This window comes from Rissa tridactyla, chromosome 18 (genome assembly GCF_028500815.1).
Source record: "Rissa tridactyla isolate bRisTri1 chromosome 18, bRisTri1.patW.cur.20221130, whole genome shotgun sequence".
Classification (NCBI taxonomy): Eukaryota; Metazoa; Chordata; class Aves; order Charadriiformes; family Laridae; genus Rissa; species Rissa tridactyla.
Window position 1 is genome coordinate 3,919,741 of NC_071483.1, and position 18,355 is coordinate 3,938,095.

The window sequence follows — 18,355 nt, forward strand, 5'->3', positions numbered from 1 at the left end:
TGGATATTTCGGCGGTGCTCAAAGCATGAGTAGAAATAGATTTACTGGACCCACGCCATTCAAAACTGGTGGAAAAAAACCCCAAACATTAAAACTTCATAGATTGCTAAGACCCAGCCTCTCTGCTCTCTTGAAACCTTTCAGTGGGAGGATTTCTGCTGCCTTAAAAGATCTTTATGGAGACGCCAATTGCTAACACTGAGGGCAGCAAGTTCCATCCAGGAAGGCTGGAATCACGGCTGGGGGGTCTGGCTCCGGACAGTCCATGTTTGTATGAAGGGGATTGTTTCCTTGCGTTTTTCACCCAAACCTGGAGAGGGGCTACTCCACCATTCATGGTTGGCCTTAAAATCTCTCTTGGACTGAAAAGGAACACTGCAACCCGCTGCGTGTTTGAAAAAAATCTCACTTGCTCAAATAGACTTACTAAAAAAAAATGCATTTTAACCGAATAACTAATGACATAACTTAGCTCAGCCTGCGTTTGGTGTCGTTTGCTTCTGAGATAAAGAGGTTTTATTCTCGGCCAAAAGAAAAATCAAAACGTAAAACCTTGCAATGTTTTTCAGTGACCTTGGCTGACCACGTGCAGAAAGAAGACTGCAATATTCCAGCTGTTAAATCAAGCGATTGTGGATTTGGGTTCTTTGCTGACAGGCAGCGGTATCTCCCTGCAGTAACAGCCTGAGCCAGAGCCAAGCCAGCGGGCAGCAGGCGGGCAGGGATGAAAAGTAAGTACTCTACTTAGAGTCGTTTTAATTCCCTCTGTATCTTATGATAACTGTTAAATCATCAGCACCAAGAATAGCATTTGCGGTTATTAAAAGCATCCGTCAGTCCACTTAGCCGCTGTAGCTGGTGCTAACCCCAATCCGTCTGGTTTATGCTCCTGCTGTGTTGACTCTGCACCTCTGCGATGATAACGGGTGCTGATTTAAAGGGGAGGATGGCAGGCAGCCTCGGCTATGCCGGAAAGCAGAGGAAGATGCACAGAGACTTCGAAATTCTCTTCGTAAAGGAAAAAAAAAAAAAAAAAAAAAAAAAAAAACAACCAGAAAATTGATTTCTCAAAGGTTTGGCCCTGTCAAGCCTTAGCTCTTACCCAAAAGCGAGCTGTGACGCTGTTCGCTGGACTTTAGCTGCAAACGCGTTTTGTTTTTGTCCGTGGCTGGCTGGTTAGCGGGGTGGAATCAAGGAGACCCCGGCGCATGGGCTGGAGTGTGTGGAAAGTGGGCTTCACAGCTGGGTCCCTGACTGTTCTTGGTTGTCTGGTCCCTGCCTGGCACATCCCATCAACCGCAGTGAGACTCGAAAGCTCCCAGCATCCCTTCACGAGCAATTCTAATGCTTTGGCAGCTGGGCTTGGGCACGCGGGTGAAAACCCCTTCTCCCAGAGTGGTGAAGATGGCGACCTCCTAATCCTAGAAAGCAAATGTCAGGCTGAAGCTCAGGAAAGGGAGGAGAAAAAAAAAAAAACCAACCCCAAAGCATCACAGGGGACACAGATGGTCGAAAATTGATGGAGAGCACAGGTCCCTGGCAGGGAGCCTGGAGGCATTAGTATGAGAGCAATTGTTCTACAGATGCGCAGTTCTTCTGATAAACCAAGTTCTAGCGGCTCATGACAAGACCGGCGGAACCATTTAACTAAACAGCAGGCAATACGGATTTTCCAGTACGTTTCTGATGGATTTTTTTTTTAAATAGCAAGGTTTGTGGAGTTTGGGTATGTTTTGTGGGTTGGTTTGTTGTTTTTTCTTTTAAAAAGCCTCCTTTTCGTTTGAGTTTAAAAAGGGTTCCTGTATTTCCTATCCCTTCCATCCCCAACCTTAATGTACAGCAGCTGCTGAGAGGTTCAACTCCATGTCTGGATGCCACGCAAGTTTGCTGTGCCAGCAGCGAGCGGTTTTGAACAGCCGGAGTAGTCAATGCCTTTTGTGTCTGGTCCTCGGTCGCTGGCGGTGCCTGTGCTGCTGTAATGGAGCCTGCTCACGAAGCCAGGCCGGGTTCCGCGCACGGACGGGTGAGCTGGATGGGAAACCGGCTCCAGCACCGAGCCGCTGGCAGCGGGAGGAGGTTTGGGGCTTGCTCCTCACCCAGCCCTCCAGCATGCGGCGAGGAGAGCGCGGTGGCCTGAGAGAAAATGTCCTGAAAGTCTGTACCTTGAACCCTTGCCATTGGTAATGAACCACATAATCTCCCTCTCTTATGCAGCGCGCTTCATCAGTTCGTTTGTCTTGTTCTCCTCGCTTGGCGGATGGGGAAGCTCAAACACAGAGGACCAGCGTTGTGGCCAATTGTCACCCATCGAGCCCATCCGCAGAAGCCAAAATAAACCAAAGCTCCCCAAATGCCAGACCAGCGCGCTAACCGCAAGGTAACACTGCTTCCATCCTCTTCTCCCGATAAAATTTGATAAAATTAGTCTTATTTCTCTCTTTGATTCCTCTTGAAGTGCTGGAGTGCTACACTCAGATGATTCCCAAATGGTTCCCAACCTGCCTCAAAACTTTGTGCCTCTCGCTCTGTGAAAGAGCATGTCACTTGATGTCCCGTAAGTGACGCAGGATGAGCAGAGCCACAGCGACTGGAGCGCGGGGTCGGGGGATTTGATGCTCCTTTTTCAAGAGTGGGCAACAGGGGCTGTAGCAGTTAGCCCCCGTGTCAAGCTTGTTGGTGCCAACAGCATCCTTGGGGAGGAAGGTCTGCCCTCGCCACGGCAACGCTCTAAATTTCTGCTTGCTAATACCCAGGCACGGACCAAAGATGGAATTCTCACTGGGCAGACAGTGGGCTGGAGGAGAGGCAAAATATCCATTCTCATGCCCTGCACGGCAGCTGGGGATGTTTCTTCTAGCGTGGCACCCTCCGCCCACCTCCTGGAGACTGCAGCAGAGCGCTGTACCCAAAATGCGACGGTGATGCAATAGGAGCCCAGCACAGCCCCTCTTCAGCAACTGGAGAAAACTAACAATGACAAAAGGTGCCCTTAAGGGTGTTTGCTTCCCAGAGGAATGCACTTAAGGGCTCTGTGAAGCACACTGACGTTGCGCGCGGGGGAGCGCTTGTCAGCCCTAAGTGAGATTGATAAAAAGATGTTTTATGCAACAGGCTGTATTTAAATCTAAGGGACAATTTAAGCTGCTTTGTGGGTAATAGCAGCTCTTTGATTGAGAAGCCGTGTTTTAAATATGGAATTAGTGAACGTGAGCGTGTTGGTGACCCTGTTTTCAGGGAAGGCACTGTTATGCATGTTGCAGCGAGCAAAGGGACTTGAGGCACAGTGGAGTGACTTTAATCAGGTGAAAGCCACGGAAGGGTTAAGGACAAGCCCCTCGGCTCTTTCCTGGCATGTCAGAAGTCTGGGTTTGGTCCCTGGCCACTGTGCAGTGACTGCTCTTGGTTGGGAGCACCAGATTTGAGAGGAGAGGTGCAAATGCCCAGCTGCAGGCTTTTAAAGGGCTGACAGCAGAGAGGCATCTACGCCAGCCCGGATCTGAAACCCTCTCCTGCTTAATTGCCTTCTGCCTGTGCAAGATCAGCCGCTGTTTCAGACGACTATCACATTCATTATCGTTCCCTTTCTGAGCTGTCATCCAACGTTACTGTTCCCCGCCGCACTCCACCCCAGATCTGGCTCCTTTTCAGTGCTCCCTTGATGCAGTTTGGCATCTCTCTTGGTGAGAAGTGCTATTGCTGCCACCTTCCCCTATCAATATCCCTTTCTTGTAGTGCCCTTCTGCCTTGGCGCTCAATACCATCAACTCGGTAATTAGCATTGCATTGTAATTGAATTGTCAAAAGGAGCTTGCATCAGAACTGAGTAAGTCAGCAGGGTTACTGCTGTCTCCTTTGGTCTTTCCTCATCTTTTTAACGTCTTTTCTCCATCGCTTTGTCATTTATTAGTCATGATCACGTCTGAGGATTAGATGGGGAGCCTTTTGGGGCAGGCTCTGTGTCTTCATGCTCCTCCTGCAGCGTTCCTGCAGCTCTGCAAGCAGCTAGAAAGCTGTCTCAAGGACTGCCGTTTGGTCCCTACCCTGTCACCGGCTCGCATCCTCTCTCCTCCTGCAAGCTAAATCTCCAAAGGAACTGAGGGGGGACTGTTTCTAGAGGAGCTTCAAGTGGCAGCAGATGTGCAGGGGCTTCTCCTGCCCAGCCAGGTAGAACCAGCTGCTAAAACAACAGCTGGTAAGTGCTGGGAAGCAGCTGAAGTGGCTGCTAAAAAGGGATAAGAAAGAGTGCGCACGCTCTTGCTGCATGCTGGTGCCCCTCTTGGGAGCTGTCCCCATCCTCCTCCACCCAGTCCCACTCACCCCAGACTCCGCTTCTGTCTCAGCCTGCCTGCCCTGCTCCTGCTTTCGGCACTGACAGCGCGTCCAGGAGAGGGCTGGGTGCTGAGCAGCTCTGCATCTCTGCCAGGACAACTCTCCCGGCTCCTTGGGGCAGCACAGGGGCATCTACGAGCCCCCGATGTAGCAAGGGGGGAAAAAGCTCACGGCCTGGCACAGCTGCTTGCCGCAGTTAAATACAAAACAACTTCCCTGCCACTGCAACTCATCCTCTTGGCCACGAGTTTTGGGTTTCCCTTTTGGCAGCGGCATCAGAGGGTTTGCGGATGAAAAGCTGCGGAGCAGAGGAGTGGGGCTGGAGCAGGAAGAAACACCCCGCTGCGGATTTGTCTGGCCCCCACTGAACCCGCTCTCCTCTTGTCTCGCTGCCACCTCCTGCAAGATTAATGCAGAGAGCACGTAGAAAACGCCTTGGCAGAAATAAACACGTCTTCCATCCATCTGGGAATCCCGGCAATCTCTGTTGATGCTCCTGCTCGTAACCAAGCCACGAGCTTTCAAAACACCGTTGGGACCCGTTTTCCAGTAGCATTTCCAAATAAAGAAGGCAGTTCTTATGCAGCGGTTTGTGGGGCTGAGAGAGGAAGCAAACCCATGTGTTGTCTCGTTTGCAGGTGCTTTGACCTCTTTTTTCCTGAAACCGTTTTGCAGCAATACTTCTGTTCTCCTCTCCCTTCATCTCCTCGTTCTGGGATGCTCCACAATTCCCCAGGGAGATACTGTCGCGTGAATAAAGGCTGTGGAGAAGAGCCTACATCAGGACCCACAGGCTGGTGAGACTCGGGCACACGGCTGCAAAGACAGCTTGGGTGCGGTTCCTTTGCACGCCAGCAAAGTTTGCCAGCAAAGCTGGGCTCTTCCAAAAAGGTTAGGCTGACTTCCTAGCCGATTTACGTGCTGATTAAGGGTGGATCTGCGGAAAAGCAGCTGGGAAGGTAGAAACACCCAAGGGCTCGAGCAGGAGTTGTGATCCAGGAGATACTTTCTGTGCTGGCGGCTGGCAGGCCAGGACAAGTCCCATCAGTGCTCCTGTCTACACAAGCAGATGTCGAACGCCCCGGGGAACCTGTGAGGAGTGGGATACAGTCACTCACATCATGGCAAGGGAGGCTGGAGAAGCATCGCTCCAAGAAACTGCACGTACACTGGATGTCAGCGGTGACCCCAGTGCTCTCGTTGGGCTGGCTCTGGCCGGAGAGGGCTGTACGACCCTTCCCTTGTTGTTGGTGGCTGTCAGCTTGAAGAAAGGCCTCATGTTCTCTTGCAAATGGGGCTAACGTGGGGCCATCAGAGCCTGGTGGCACCCACGGCTGGGCTCTGCACAGCCCTTGCTTTGCGCGCAGAGCGGCGATTCCGAAATCAGTGCCAGCAGCGTTATCGCAAAGGCCACGTGGGTGGGGGTTAGCGCGTCAGGATGGCGGCACTTCATCTGGTCCCGCTTTCAAGCGGACGAGGTACTTTGCTGATCTGTGGATTCTACATCCCCCCGCACACGCATCAACTGTCCAGTGCCCCTACAAGCTTCTCAGCTGCTGTATTTCTTTCCTCATTAAAATTAAAACGCCCAGGCCTGCATGTTTCAAAGTCCTTTCCTGTTCTTGCATTCACCGAGCTTACCTGTCCCTGCCCTTCCGTTCACCCAGCAAGGATTCGCTCAGGGGCCGGGGCCTCTTGCTTTGCTGTTGACTGCAGGAAGAGTGAGCCGATAAACTTCTGGAGGACAAGAGTGTGCTGAGAATAATCAATATTTTATGATACCTTCCCAGGCAGGCCGGGGGTTCGCAGCCCGGAGGGAGCTGTGCTGCCTGACCTGCAGCTCCCGGCACGTGGAGATGCTACACCCAGAGACAACCAAACACCGCGGGACTTGGGCAAAAGGGAGTCAAGCGCTCCCATCGCCTGCTGTGCAGCCCCGGCTTTCTCCGGGATCGCTGAATGAATGGGAAAGACATTTCTCCCTGCGACGGTGGGACCTGCTTTCATTTTGTGCAGCAGCAGTAAAAGGAGCTCCCTCCTCCCGGATGGATGGATGGATGGAAAGTCTGCTGGGCTCCTGCCTGCCGGACCCTGCATCCCTTTCCCCGAGGTCAGCAGAGAAACCTCCCAGCATGGTTTTGGGGGTGTCCCCAGTGTTTGGGGGCACCAGGGTATGGCTCAGGGTCGGCACTTTTGCCACTGTAGCTGTGGGACAAATGCCCGCGTCCTGCTGCTGCTGAGGGACTGGTTCCCCACGGGCTTGTGCCTTGCGGACTCTGGCATCCGAGAAGAGGTGAATCCACCCACCTTCCGTGGGTGCGTGAAACTTGTAGGAAATGAGTAACTTTGGGACCTCATTGCTCTGCCGAGCAGGGGTGAAACCCGCTGCTGGATCCGGGAGCTGCTGGGATGGACACGCTGGCACAGAGAATGGCTGTGTACGTCTTCCTCGGAACAACCACCTCATCCCTGAGGACTGGCGTGCAGGTATTTTTTGTATTCCTGAACTAAGGTGCCACGTTGCCTTTTTCACTGAAGAAATTCTTGGCTGTGAGGGCGGTGAGCCCCTGGCCCAGGTTGCCCAGAGAAGCTGTGGCTGCCCCATCCCTGGAGGGGTTCAAGGCCAGGTTGGACGGGGCTTGGAGCAACCTGGGCTGGTGGGAGGTGTCCCTGCCCAGGGCAGGGGGGTGGAATGAGGTGATCTTTAAGGTCCCTTCCAACCCGAACCATTCCGTGATTCTGTGACAGACCATCCAGTCAGCTCTGCTCTTTAACTAGAAGCAGCACCTGATGTAGCAACATCTTTTGGGGCTGAAGGGTGGCCGGTGACCCCCTGTAACCCAGAGCTGGTGGCCAGAGAGAGGAGAGCCAGGGCACAGCTCCCGCACCGCTTCTTTCCTCTCCAGCCAGAACCTCTTAGCCGAGCACACAGCTGAGGACTGGCTGCCAGCACCCTGCCAAATGTATTTCCCGATTTACACTGCATCTCAATTTACATGTGATTAATTGAAACCTCTTGTTGCTATGGGGCTGCCATCTCCCTGCCTCACCTTGGCTTTCACTTTTTTTTTGGTTTGGTTTTTCTTTTGTTTGTTTGTTTTGCAGGTAACTGCTCTTTGTTCTTTTATTTTCCTGCTGAGATGCGGTGGAAAAACTGGGACTGGGGAGAGAGGTGGGAAGAGGGAGCTGTGGGTTGTAATATGATATAATGGACTTTTGTAAATACGTAGACGGCTTTTGCGTACAGCACAGCAGAAATAATCTGCTTTTCGGGGATCAGGAGACACGCAATCGGACTGAGGCTGCCGGAGGGACATCCCAGAAGAGAGGCAGCAGAAGGGACCTGGAATGTTGGGCAGGGCGGCCGGGGAGGACCAGAGGGTGCACATTAGTCCCTCCTTGTTCTCACGTGCTCTGCTACATCCCCAAACATCCGAGTTGTTTCGGGCAGCCCGAGCATACCGTAAGGTGAAAAGCCAGCTTTTGGCACCAGCCAGTTTCAAATTAAAGCTGTTGGGGTGGTCACACACTTGTCGCGTGATGTTGTTATTATTATTATTATTATTACTATCTTTCCTGGAAACAGCACCATAAATAGCAGCAGGGCTTAACACATGCCTTCACTGCCCCAAACCACTTACAGCGTGGCAGATCCTCCCTTCCCTGCCGGAGAGCAGGAAGGGACCTCCCGGGAGATCGGGGCTGGGGTCTCCAGGGCCTGTGCCAGGGTGGCCGATGCCCCAGGGCTGCCGGTAGCCAGGGGACCGGCTTTCCCAGGCCGGGACTCACATAGGGTGGCTGCTGTGTCAGCGTGGTGGCAGAGCGAACAGCTGCAGCGGGGACCATTCCGCCTTCCCTTGGGGTTAGTAAAGCTCCTGTTGGTGTCCATGCTGGAGGAACGACCCAGAGTCTGGTCCCATCGCTTGCCGTGGCAGAGGCAGGACAGGGTCCGCGCCTCTGTGCCAAAGACGTTCATGAGAAACGTGATAATCCCTGCCCTGGGGAGGTCGTTATTCTAACATCTTCTGTCTTTGCTCAAGGACAGTTTTCTTTCTTCTTTTAAGTTATTAACATGGAATTATCAATACCCATATTCTGTTATACCTCCTAGCAGGGTTCAAAGCAGATGGATTTCCAAAAAACTGCAGTTGATTCAGTACAAACGGGAGCAGAATGACATCCAGCATCGAGACGGAGTACGAATCGGCGCTATCCGAGGCACGGGATGGAAAGACGACGCAGGTACCAGCAGCCTTCGGAGGAGCAGTTCAGGGGCACGGGCAGATGTGTAGCTCTGCCATATGGCCAGGAGACCAGCAGCCGCAGGAAAAGGAAGCTGGATTCAGGGCAAACTGATTTATCAGATGTACCTGGCGTGAAACAACCTGAAACCCAGCGCGCAGCCAGTTTAGCGAATAAAAGGTCAGAGGGGAAGGCTGGGATTGCCACTGTGAATTCCTGATTAGTAGAAGCCACAGGACTTAATTCTCCCTTTCAGCAGGACACCCAGGCTTAGCTTAAGTTTTTCCACTGCTAGCGGATCCAACCCAGTTCTTGATAAACTGTTTCAATGGCCAATTATCCTCACTTAAAAAAAAAAAAAATAAAAACACACTCAAAACACCAACCAACAACAAAAAAAAACCTCAGACAATCTGTTCTGAGTCAAATTTATCCAGCTTCGATAATTGGATATGATCTCTTTGTCTCCCAGGTTTTGGTGAAGCTGCTGCTCCCTGTAACGCTGCGCTGCAGATACAGGGGATGGATTTGCCCTCGGCCGAGTCCATGGTGCCGCTTCCCGTCGCCGGCTCTGCTTGCGGGTGAGAGAAAAGGGAACCAGGCTCCTTATCGCTGCTGAGCGCTGCACCTCTCACACAGGGATCGCAAACCACTTTAAAATCAGGAAACGATTTTGCTTTGCGACGGTGGGGAGAAAAAAAAGAGAAACCAGTAAAGGCCAAGACTGTTTTCCAGAAGAGGATTCGGTGACTTTTTAGAGCAGTCAGTGCCTGCCCTTGCCTTTGCGGTCAGCTGAGACCCGAGCGCTCAGCCTCCGGAGGGCCAAGCTCATCAGCCCCGTGGCCAGATTCCAGTATTACTATTAAAAGCTCAAAAACCCAGAGTCAGCGCCTCCCAGTCTAAAGATTTAAAAAAAAAAAAAAAAAAAAAAAAAAAAAGTAGTCCAACTTCTCTGCTTGCTGTCTGGGTTTTTGAACTTCTGTTCTTCATATTTTCAATATTTTTGACCACAAAAATCTAGAAAGCTCATGTTTTAATGGAAGGGAAGGCTTGTAATCCGATAACATAACCCCAGGGGCAGCCTGTAAAACGAGAAGGCTGGTAAGAGCTGGCCACTCCAAAACCTCCAAAGCGCATCCCGAGCAAAACCGGGAATAAAATGTGACCCCTGTTCTCTGGATGCACTCATCATGAAATGTTTATTTCTTTTTTTAACTTGCTGAAAACTTTCAAACTGCCACGGCTCTGCCTGCCCCTTTGTCATGGGAAGGATGAAGGACCTTTTGTTGGGAAAGAAATTCCTAACGGAGTCTTCGTCTGGATGGTTGGGTGCAGGTCTGGCAGAGATGTCCCGGCTACAAGGAACGATCTCAGCACACGAAGAAAACACCACTCTGGACTGGAGGGTAAGGAGATTATAAGGATTAAACAAGATAGAGAGAGACGCTTACAATTATTATTAGCTTCCAAATCTGCCCAACCAGAGCAGCAAGGCGCTGCCCATCTGTTGTTTTACGTCCACGCGGCCCTGATGGTTTTGTTCCTGTCTGCACCTTAAACGTGATGTTCTGGTACAACCTGACCGTAAAGCAACGCCACCAACAGCAAAACCCGAGACGGGTGATGCAGCGCTGGAGGCGGTGAAGCTGGCTGGGTGGAAGCAGCTGGGGGAGAAGAGCCCTGCGAAAACAGCTTGGAGAGAGAGCGAAATGGCACCTGAAAGGCAGTGCTGTAACGGGAGAGAGGGCAGAGCCCGCACCGCTGGGCAGAGACGAAAGGCAACGCAGAGTTTTCTTAAGGAAAATCTCAAAAATGGTTATGATTGAGAACACATTAAATTGAGCTGAGCGGTAATATCACATGAAGTGGTCGTGGCTTTTCGCACCGTTCAAATCAACTCCCTTGGCATGTGTGTTACAAATTCCCTTACCCACGTCTGCCGTCACCTGACGGAGAGATGTTGCTCAAGGCTGCCCCAGCAGCACAGGGCGTGAGATGAGGGGGATGGAGAGTCTGCCAGGAGCTTGCTTTAGGGGATGGGAAGAGGATGAAACCTTTTTCAAAGGAAATGCATAAGGATGGATTTTGCAGACTTTTTCCTAAGAAATCCTCATCTGAGCAATGGGGCTATTTTCTAGGGGAAGATTTGCCTCTGAAAGGGAAGGATGCTGGAGGCAGCGCAGTCTTGGAGGGTTGTATGTAGGGGAGGGGGTGTATGTGCAGGGGAATATGTATGTAAACCATTCCCGAGACACGAATTCGTCGCTGTTCTTCAGCTCACGATATTCATCTCCTTCACGACACATAAACACATCCACATGGGTGCAAGGTGTGTCCATCTAAGGCGCATCGTCAGGGTGCCAAGCCCTAACGGTTAATCCCAAGAGCCACGACACTAACAGCGGCAGCCAGCCTTCGGGGGAGCAGAGCAAGGGCAGCCCGAAATCCCCGTGATCCGGGATGTACCTGCAAACATCCTCCATCCTTTGGGTCGAACAAGGGGAAAAGTTTCAGCTGGAAAGGAAGGGGGACTTTCAGTGCCTGGATGGTTTTTTTGGATGCTGGGTTTTTTTAGGCAGGGCAGTTCAAAGTGTTGTCTCAAAATGGAATTTTGTGTTTTGTTTTGTTCCTGGTGAATAATTTAGAAGGTTTTTAAAAGCCCTAAGAAAAGACCATTCTGAAATGACCTTTGTCTTTTTCTTTCTCCCCAACGTTGCGGAAAACCTGAGTGAGCCTTGATTGCGTTTGGGAGCTGGTTGAGTGTTTTGGCTCAGCCTGACGTGGAAACCTGCTCCTGGTGCATTTGTATCCGTGGGCTCGACAGGCAGAAGCAAAACGAGCAGCTCAAGTGACTGGAGCAAGAACCCCATGCAGGTAAGGGGCAGAGCTGGAAATATATCCCCTGTCGTCTATCCCCGCTCTCTGCCGAGCTCTTTCTGTCTTTAATCAAACAATCACAAAGGTTGTTTCTGTGGCGAGACCGTGATCGGCCTCGCCGCTGATTGGGGTGAGTTTTCCCCACCTGGTAGCACCAGGGAAGGGAGACGCTTTCAGCCGCTGTAAATCAGCGCAGCATCGCTTTCCCTTCCAGGGAACTGCGCTGATTTATGTTGGCCTCACGGAGGTCCCCGGCAGACGTGTGCCGCTGGATGAAAATCAGGCTGTCGGGTGCCCCGGTCCCGCTGATGGATGTGACCACCCAGAGGCAGGGACGTTTAATTTAGGGTGGCTCAGGAGCCGTTGCACCAGGGGATGCGGTGGGTTTGCCGGAGTGGCAGTGCCTGGCAGAGGGACAGGGCTGCCTGCGGTGGCTCCGGGTGCCTGATTTTAATCTGCCGCCACGTGCCAGTGAGAACCTGAGTCACATTTTACAGCCTTTTAATCTCACAAAATTCTTAAGAGCGAGCACCTGATGCTGGGGGACCACCTTGGGATGCTCTCCCCAGCATCGATGGGAGCACCGGGCTTTTTATTTGGCAGGGGAATCGAGAGAGCTGAGCTGTAATCCCGGTGAACAGAAGCCACAAGAGCATCAGGGAATGAGAAGACTGAAAAGAAACACTTAGCGAAGGTCAGCCACGACTGTTTACGTGGGATATACACATGACATGGTAAACTTTGTACTGAAATAAAACCTTTCCCCGCATATTGACTGCACAAAATCCCGTTTTGATGCTGAATTGCTTTGAAATTGTTCTGTCAAAAACTTTCTCGACATCAATATGCTCCAGCAAAATGCTTCAATCTTGGTGAAACAGCCTTTCCTGCTGGAAAACTCTTTAGTTTAAATATTTCCTTGGCTCTGCTGATGCTTCCTGGGTTCATGCCCTGCTTCCAGCATTGTTCTCTTCTGTGACCAGCATGTGACAAGGCTTAAATAAGTAATGATTTGTAAAGTGCTTTGATATCCTCTGATAAAAGATGCCCCGGAACACACTGCATTACGGTACCGTGATTTCTCTCCCCATTTCTTCAGAACGCATTAAATGTGTGGGCGCTCCGGTTATTTCCTCTAACGGTTGATATTTTACCCTGATGTATTTTTATCTTTGCTGTATTATATAACTAAGTTTTATGTTGGTGTCAATCTGAGAGCTCCAGCACTGTCAGTAAATCTCATCCAGTTTAACACAAGCCTAAGACGAGGATTCCTGGTGATAAAAAGTAGAATTAACCCAAATAAGGGACAAAGCTCCTCAAAGAGGGCCTGGTCCCACTGTCCTTACCCTGAGAAAAGTTTATTAAAATCAACACAAGCTGACTTTCACTCTCAGGTACATCCTTGGCATACACCAGGAGAATTTGTAGCCCATAGTTTTAGCCTCCTGAAAGCTTTGAACCTGGTGAAGCCCCCAGAGAAGTCGCACAAGGGGTAACTCCTCCTCTCCACCTGCATTAAAGCTGAGCAATCTTCTTGGTGAATAATAAATTCACCATGAAATAAGTCGTTTCCTGGGGAACTAAAGTATTCATGAATGAGATGCTCATTTGGCAAATCGCTTTGGCCAAACAAACTGTGAAGAAGAGAAAGCGCGAGGAGGGGGGCGGTGAGGAGGCTCCCCGGCACGGAGCCGGCGTGCACCTCGTCGCTTCGGTCAATACACAAAATGCGTGGCCTGGGTGGAAAATCAACCGGAGAAGATCGACCCCTCCGAGGAGCATTCATCTCCTCCGAGGTTTGGTTTGCCCTCTGGAAAAAAAAAAAGGTCCTCTGGGACACCTTATAGCAGCCTTCCAGTCCCTAAAGGGGGCCTACAGGAAGGAGGGGGAGGGACTCTGGATCGGGGAGTGTAATGATAGGACGAGGGGTAACGGTTTCAAACTGAAAGCGGGGAGATTTAGATGAGATATCAAAGAGAAATTTTTCACTCTGAGGGTGGTGAGCCCCTGGCCCAGGTTGCCCAGAGAAGCTGTGGCTGCCCCATCCCTGGAGGGGTTCAAGGCCAGGTTGGACGGGGCTTGGAGCAACCTGAGCTGGTGGGAGGTGTCCCTGCCCAGGGCAGGGGGGTGGAACGGGATGATCTTTAAGGTCCCTTCCAACCCGAACCATTCTGTGAAATGACACTTTTTCCTTAACTACAGAGGGAGAGCAGATAATTAGCTCCAACCAGACATCTCACTCTCAGGCAGCAAAAATGAGCTGAATCCTTCTGCGGTGGCTACAGCCGCTGCTGCCGCTCGGTATTTTTTGAGCCAAAGTCTCTGAGCGCTGGATGCCAGCTCTGACCTTCCCAGCACATCAACATCTGCAGGGGTCAGATGGGCGGCAGCTGGTGCTGGCAGCCGGGCAGCCCCCTCTGCCCTGCGTGCTGGTGGCCCGTGTGCGTGACAGGGGCTTATCCCCAACACCACGATGCCAGAGCGGCCCATGGCTGGGGACCAGTGTCTGCGGTGTGCTCCTTGCCCAGCTCCCCATTGCCCTCCATGGGGCCGTGCTCAATCCCCCCGTACATCAGCTGCTGCCTGCTGAAATCTGGGGGAGCTCACACGGGGCTGTCCCCTGGGAGGACGTGGCATGCAGGAGCTGATGTAGAATCACAGGATGTGTTGAGTTGGAAGGGACCTCTAAAGGCCATCTCGTCCAACCCCCTGCAGTCAGCAGGGACATCTGTAACTAGAGCAGGTTGCTCAGAGCCTCATCCAGCCTGGCCTTGGATGTCTCCAGGGATGGGGCCTCCACCCCCTCTCCGGGCAACCTGGGCCAGTGTCTCACCCCTCAGTGTACAGAACTTCTTCCTCATGTCTGATCTGAACCTGCCCTGCTCTAGTTTAAACCATTGCCCCTCGTCCTGTCGCTGCGTGCCCTTGCAAACAGCCCCTCCCCAGCTTTCCTGGAGCCCCTTTAGGGACTGGAAGGGGCTGGAAGGTCTCCCCGGAGCCTTCTCTTCTCCAGGCTGAACCCCCCCGGCTCTCGCAGCCTGTCCCCACAGCAGAGGGGCTCCAGCCCTCGGATCATCTTCGTGGGCTCCTCTGGCCCCACTCCAACAGCTCCGTGTCCTTCTTGTGCTGAGGGCTCCAGAGCTGGACGCAGGACTCCAGGTGGGGTCTCCCCAGAGCGGAGCAGAGGGGCAGAATCACCTCTCTGGATCTGCTGGCCACGGTTCTTTTGATGCAGCCCAGGATGCGACTGGCCTTCTGGGCCGCAAGCACACATTGTTGGCTCTTGTCCAGCTTGTAACCCTGGAGATGTGTCTGCCTGGGCAGGAAGGGGCCACTCCTGAGATGGTGCTCAGCCACCGATGAGGTGGAGCTGGAAAGTATCCCCAGGATATCTGCACCTCCGGCCGCTGCCTACCATGTCAGGATTGCTTCCCGGTGTCTGAGAGCACACTTGTATCCTGGGGTCCAGCAGCCGGGGCTGTGCCGTGCCACCCCAAGGAAGCCAGGGACGATGTGCTGGGTGCGCAAACGCTTGTTTGCACAGGGAAGAGAAGCGAGTCTGCAGGGGAGGAAACCACAAACACACACTGGGAACAAGCGCAGCTTCCAGTTTCCCTGGGCGGCATCGATGCTGATGTGGATTTTCCATCCCTCATCCCTCCCGCCACACTCAGCTCCCCAGCTCGGCTTCCTCCGTGGTCACAGGAGCCTTTCTTCCTCCTGAAGGAGGGGATATGTCTCGGTGACAGGGCGTACAAGGCACCTACTGCCTCCGCCAGCAGCAGGGTGGCGAGGGACGCTGCCTTTCTCATGAGCTCCTGCCTCATTTGCCAGTTGCTGTCAGGGCAAAGGACGAGAGCTCCTTCAGCGTCACGTTTTTTGAGGACCAGCCCTGGCCATAGAGAGGAGCAAGGCTGTGAGGTTTCCTGTACAGGACGTTGTTCAGACCAAAACGCGTGCAGAGCTTCAAAAAAGAGTGAGATTTTACTTCTTGGTACGCAAAAGCCTGCAGAGCCGGGCTGATTAACATACGAAATTTGGTAAAAGACATTAAGTCTTATGCTTTAAATTTTAAGCCAGCCTCTAATTACTAGGGATTAGGAGATTTCCTGAACCATCCTCTGCAGCGCCTGGCGCTGAGCGTCCCTGGAAGCGCGATGCTGGTGTGCGCGCTGGAGCGGCGCTGGCAGCCCCGGCTCTGCAGCCTTCTCAAACGCAGCTCCCGGCCCTGGCCTGTCAGCTGCAGCTCGTCGGGCACGCTGACGAGGCTGACAGGCCTTGATTGCAATTAAGTTGCTGCTGCTCATTGCCCTGGGCCCGTTTTCCATCAGCAGGGGCAGTCCGGCGCGCGCAGCCGGATTTTATGGGTGATGCAGGCGGACGCAGCCAGGCTAGGGAGATGTGAGGATAGCTTGCGAGCGCGATGCGAAAAAAAAGGTCGCAAAAAACGGAATATTCAGGTCATGGTGTTTAGGAGGGGAGCACGTGAGGATGGTGCTAGCAGTGGGGATGGTAATTAGTATGTTAATTGGGCATCGCTTAGGGGTGAGCCCACCTGCTGCCCCTCTGCCTTGCGGGGGGTGTAAGGGCAGCGGGGGCAGCTGGGGCTTTGTCCCCCGGGTTTGTGCAGTTGTGCAAAGCAGAGTGAGAAGCACCGCGAGCCAGACCGGGGGTCTGGGAGGGGGAGATCCAGTATCCCTCGCTCCAGGAGAGGAGGAGCCTCTTGGTTCTGGCCTGGATGCAGCTCCAGGCTTCTTAAGGATGCCTAAAACCTTACTTTTTGGGTGGCAAAAACTTCAGGATAGAAGCACACCCCCCCACCGTGCTGTGTTTAACAGATGCCATTTGGCTGCTCGTAAATGAGTGTCTGACGCCAGACTTTGTTTCCCTTCTCCAGCCTGGTGCTGCGTTCCGACCGACGCTGATCCCGGGCATCCTGGCGTCGTGGTGATGCTGGAGCCGGTCCCATCTGCGCTCTCCGGGGAGCCCTTTGCACGGGTGACACCACGACTGCTGTGACCGATCCCCCGGGGCCGAGCAGGTCCATACACTCGTCGCAATCAGCAGCAGCTCCTGGCTGAATCCTGGTACAGTCACATACTTATTTCTGCAATATTTCATACTATGCATATTTATAATGCCCTTTCTCCATAGATCCTAAAACATAGGATGAGGGGGAGTGGTTTTAAACCGAAAGAGGGAGATTTAGATGAGATCTGAGGAAGAAATTCTTGGCTGTGAGGGCGGTGAGCCCCTGGCCCAGGTTGCCCAGAGAAGCTGTGGCTGCCCCGTCCCTGGAGGGGTTCAAGGCCAGGTTGGACGGGGCTTGGAGCAGCCTGGGCTGGTGGGAGGTGTCCCTGCCCAGGGCAGGGGGTGGCACTGGGTGGGCTTTAACATCATTTCCAACCCAAACTTTCTGTGATTCTACATTAGTTGGCTCATTAACAAAGTGGTAACGACTGTGGTAATTTAAGACCTAAGCACGCCTATGAATTAGAAGTTTTACCAAGGGACTGAAGTGATGACGTGAGGTGTGGGTTGGTTACGGCTCAGCCTCGGGGCCGTGGGGTGATTTTCGGTGATTCCCTGCCCGGGGGAGCTGACGGGGGTGGGTGGGGGCTGCGGCTCAGCCTTTTCTGCAAAGCCCCGAGACGCTGCACGGCCGTGGGAGGACTACGGGGAGTTTTGTCATCCTGGTATGTCCCCCCCGCCAGCTACTTGCTTAATCAGGGCGGCACACGACATTATGGCCAACAAACGCCAATGAGAGCACATTTGTAGTTGCTGGTGTTATTTTCTCCTTAATGAAATGTCAAAGGAAGGGAAAACAGCAGCAAATGTCAGCAATTGGTCTTTTATCCCATAGACGGTTAGACACGGGCCTTCTCAGCAAAGATGCCAATTTATTAGGAGGCAAACCTCGGATGGATTTGACAGAGTGGAAAGAGCTCAGATTTCCATTAGTGATCACCTTTTAATTAGCCTCAGCTCTGCTAATTTGCTATAAACACACTTTGCCATAAATATAAAGGCAGTAAAGTGAAGGAGCACAGCCTCGGGGCGCGCACTGTCCCTGGCTGGGGGGGACGCCACGGCTTTGCTGACTTGATTAATAATGGCAGGGAGCAAATGAACACCCACCCTTGCGGTAAAGCAGAATGACGGTCACTGAACTTACGTCCGGGGCTGCGTGCGCGTTGCAAAGATTGCTCCAAAGAAATCAGGGACGGCTCGCTCGGCTGTGGCCCCGCCAGCTGGGAAAACACATCAGCGTTATAAAAAAGATGCAGAAGTTTCACTGAAAAATTGCGGTTTATTTCGTTGTGATTCGTGGATGCAAACAGCGTGGCAGGGAGGAACAGGGGCGAGGATTTCTTTGTATTTTCCGTAGAGAAAAAATGATGCTGGATGTTAGAAACAGCGGAGAGGAGCAGCCCCGCTGCTGCAATCCTGGAGACGCAAACTTGTGTGTTTTGGTGACGCTGCAGAGCTGAAAATAACCTTGAAGAGAGTACGTGCGGAAAGGGCCGGTGGCTCGTCAGGAGAGACGACAATTAACGGGGAGATGGATGGGCGGCGATGGGCCGAGCACGGCGGGGGCTGCAGAGGTCAGGCACGCGGTGCTCGCAGCGAGCGAGAAAGCGAGAAGGTTTCCAAAAAAATCGCTGCTGTGCCTGTGCTGTGCTCAGCACTCAGAAATAAATAAATAGGTTTGACTTTGCTTGTCTGACCCGCAGGACGCATCCGCCCCTGGGCTCCTCTTGCGGGGAGCGAAGCCCGGGCTGCCCAGCACGGTGGCAGGTCGATGCGTGCGGAGCTGCAAATTTTTACTGCCTGATGCTCTCCCCTCCTGGGGGTAGATGACACTAGTAGTTTTTTACCATTACAGGGATATTTTAAACTC

General features: G+C 52.6%; 1 protein-coding gene across 1 annotated transcript in view; it reads left to right on the top strand.

Moving 5' to 3' along the window:
• Window positions 1-9,838: 9,838 nt before the first annotated feature.
• LDLRAP1 (low density lipoprotein receptor adaptor protein 1) overlaps window positions 9,839-18,355 on the top strand; it is a 29,831-nt gene continuing 21,314 nt past the window's right edge. The window contains exons 1-3 of the mRNA XM_054223496.1: window positions 9,839-11,445; window positions 12,052-12,182; window positions 16,349-16,538. The gene's annotated coding sequence lies outside the window, so the exon portion shown is untranslated. The remainder of the gene's footprint in view (window positions 11,446-12,051; window positions 12,183-16,348; window positions 16,539-18,355) is intronic.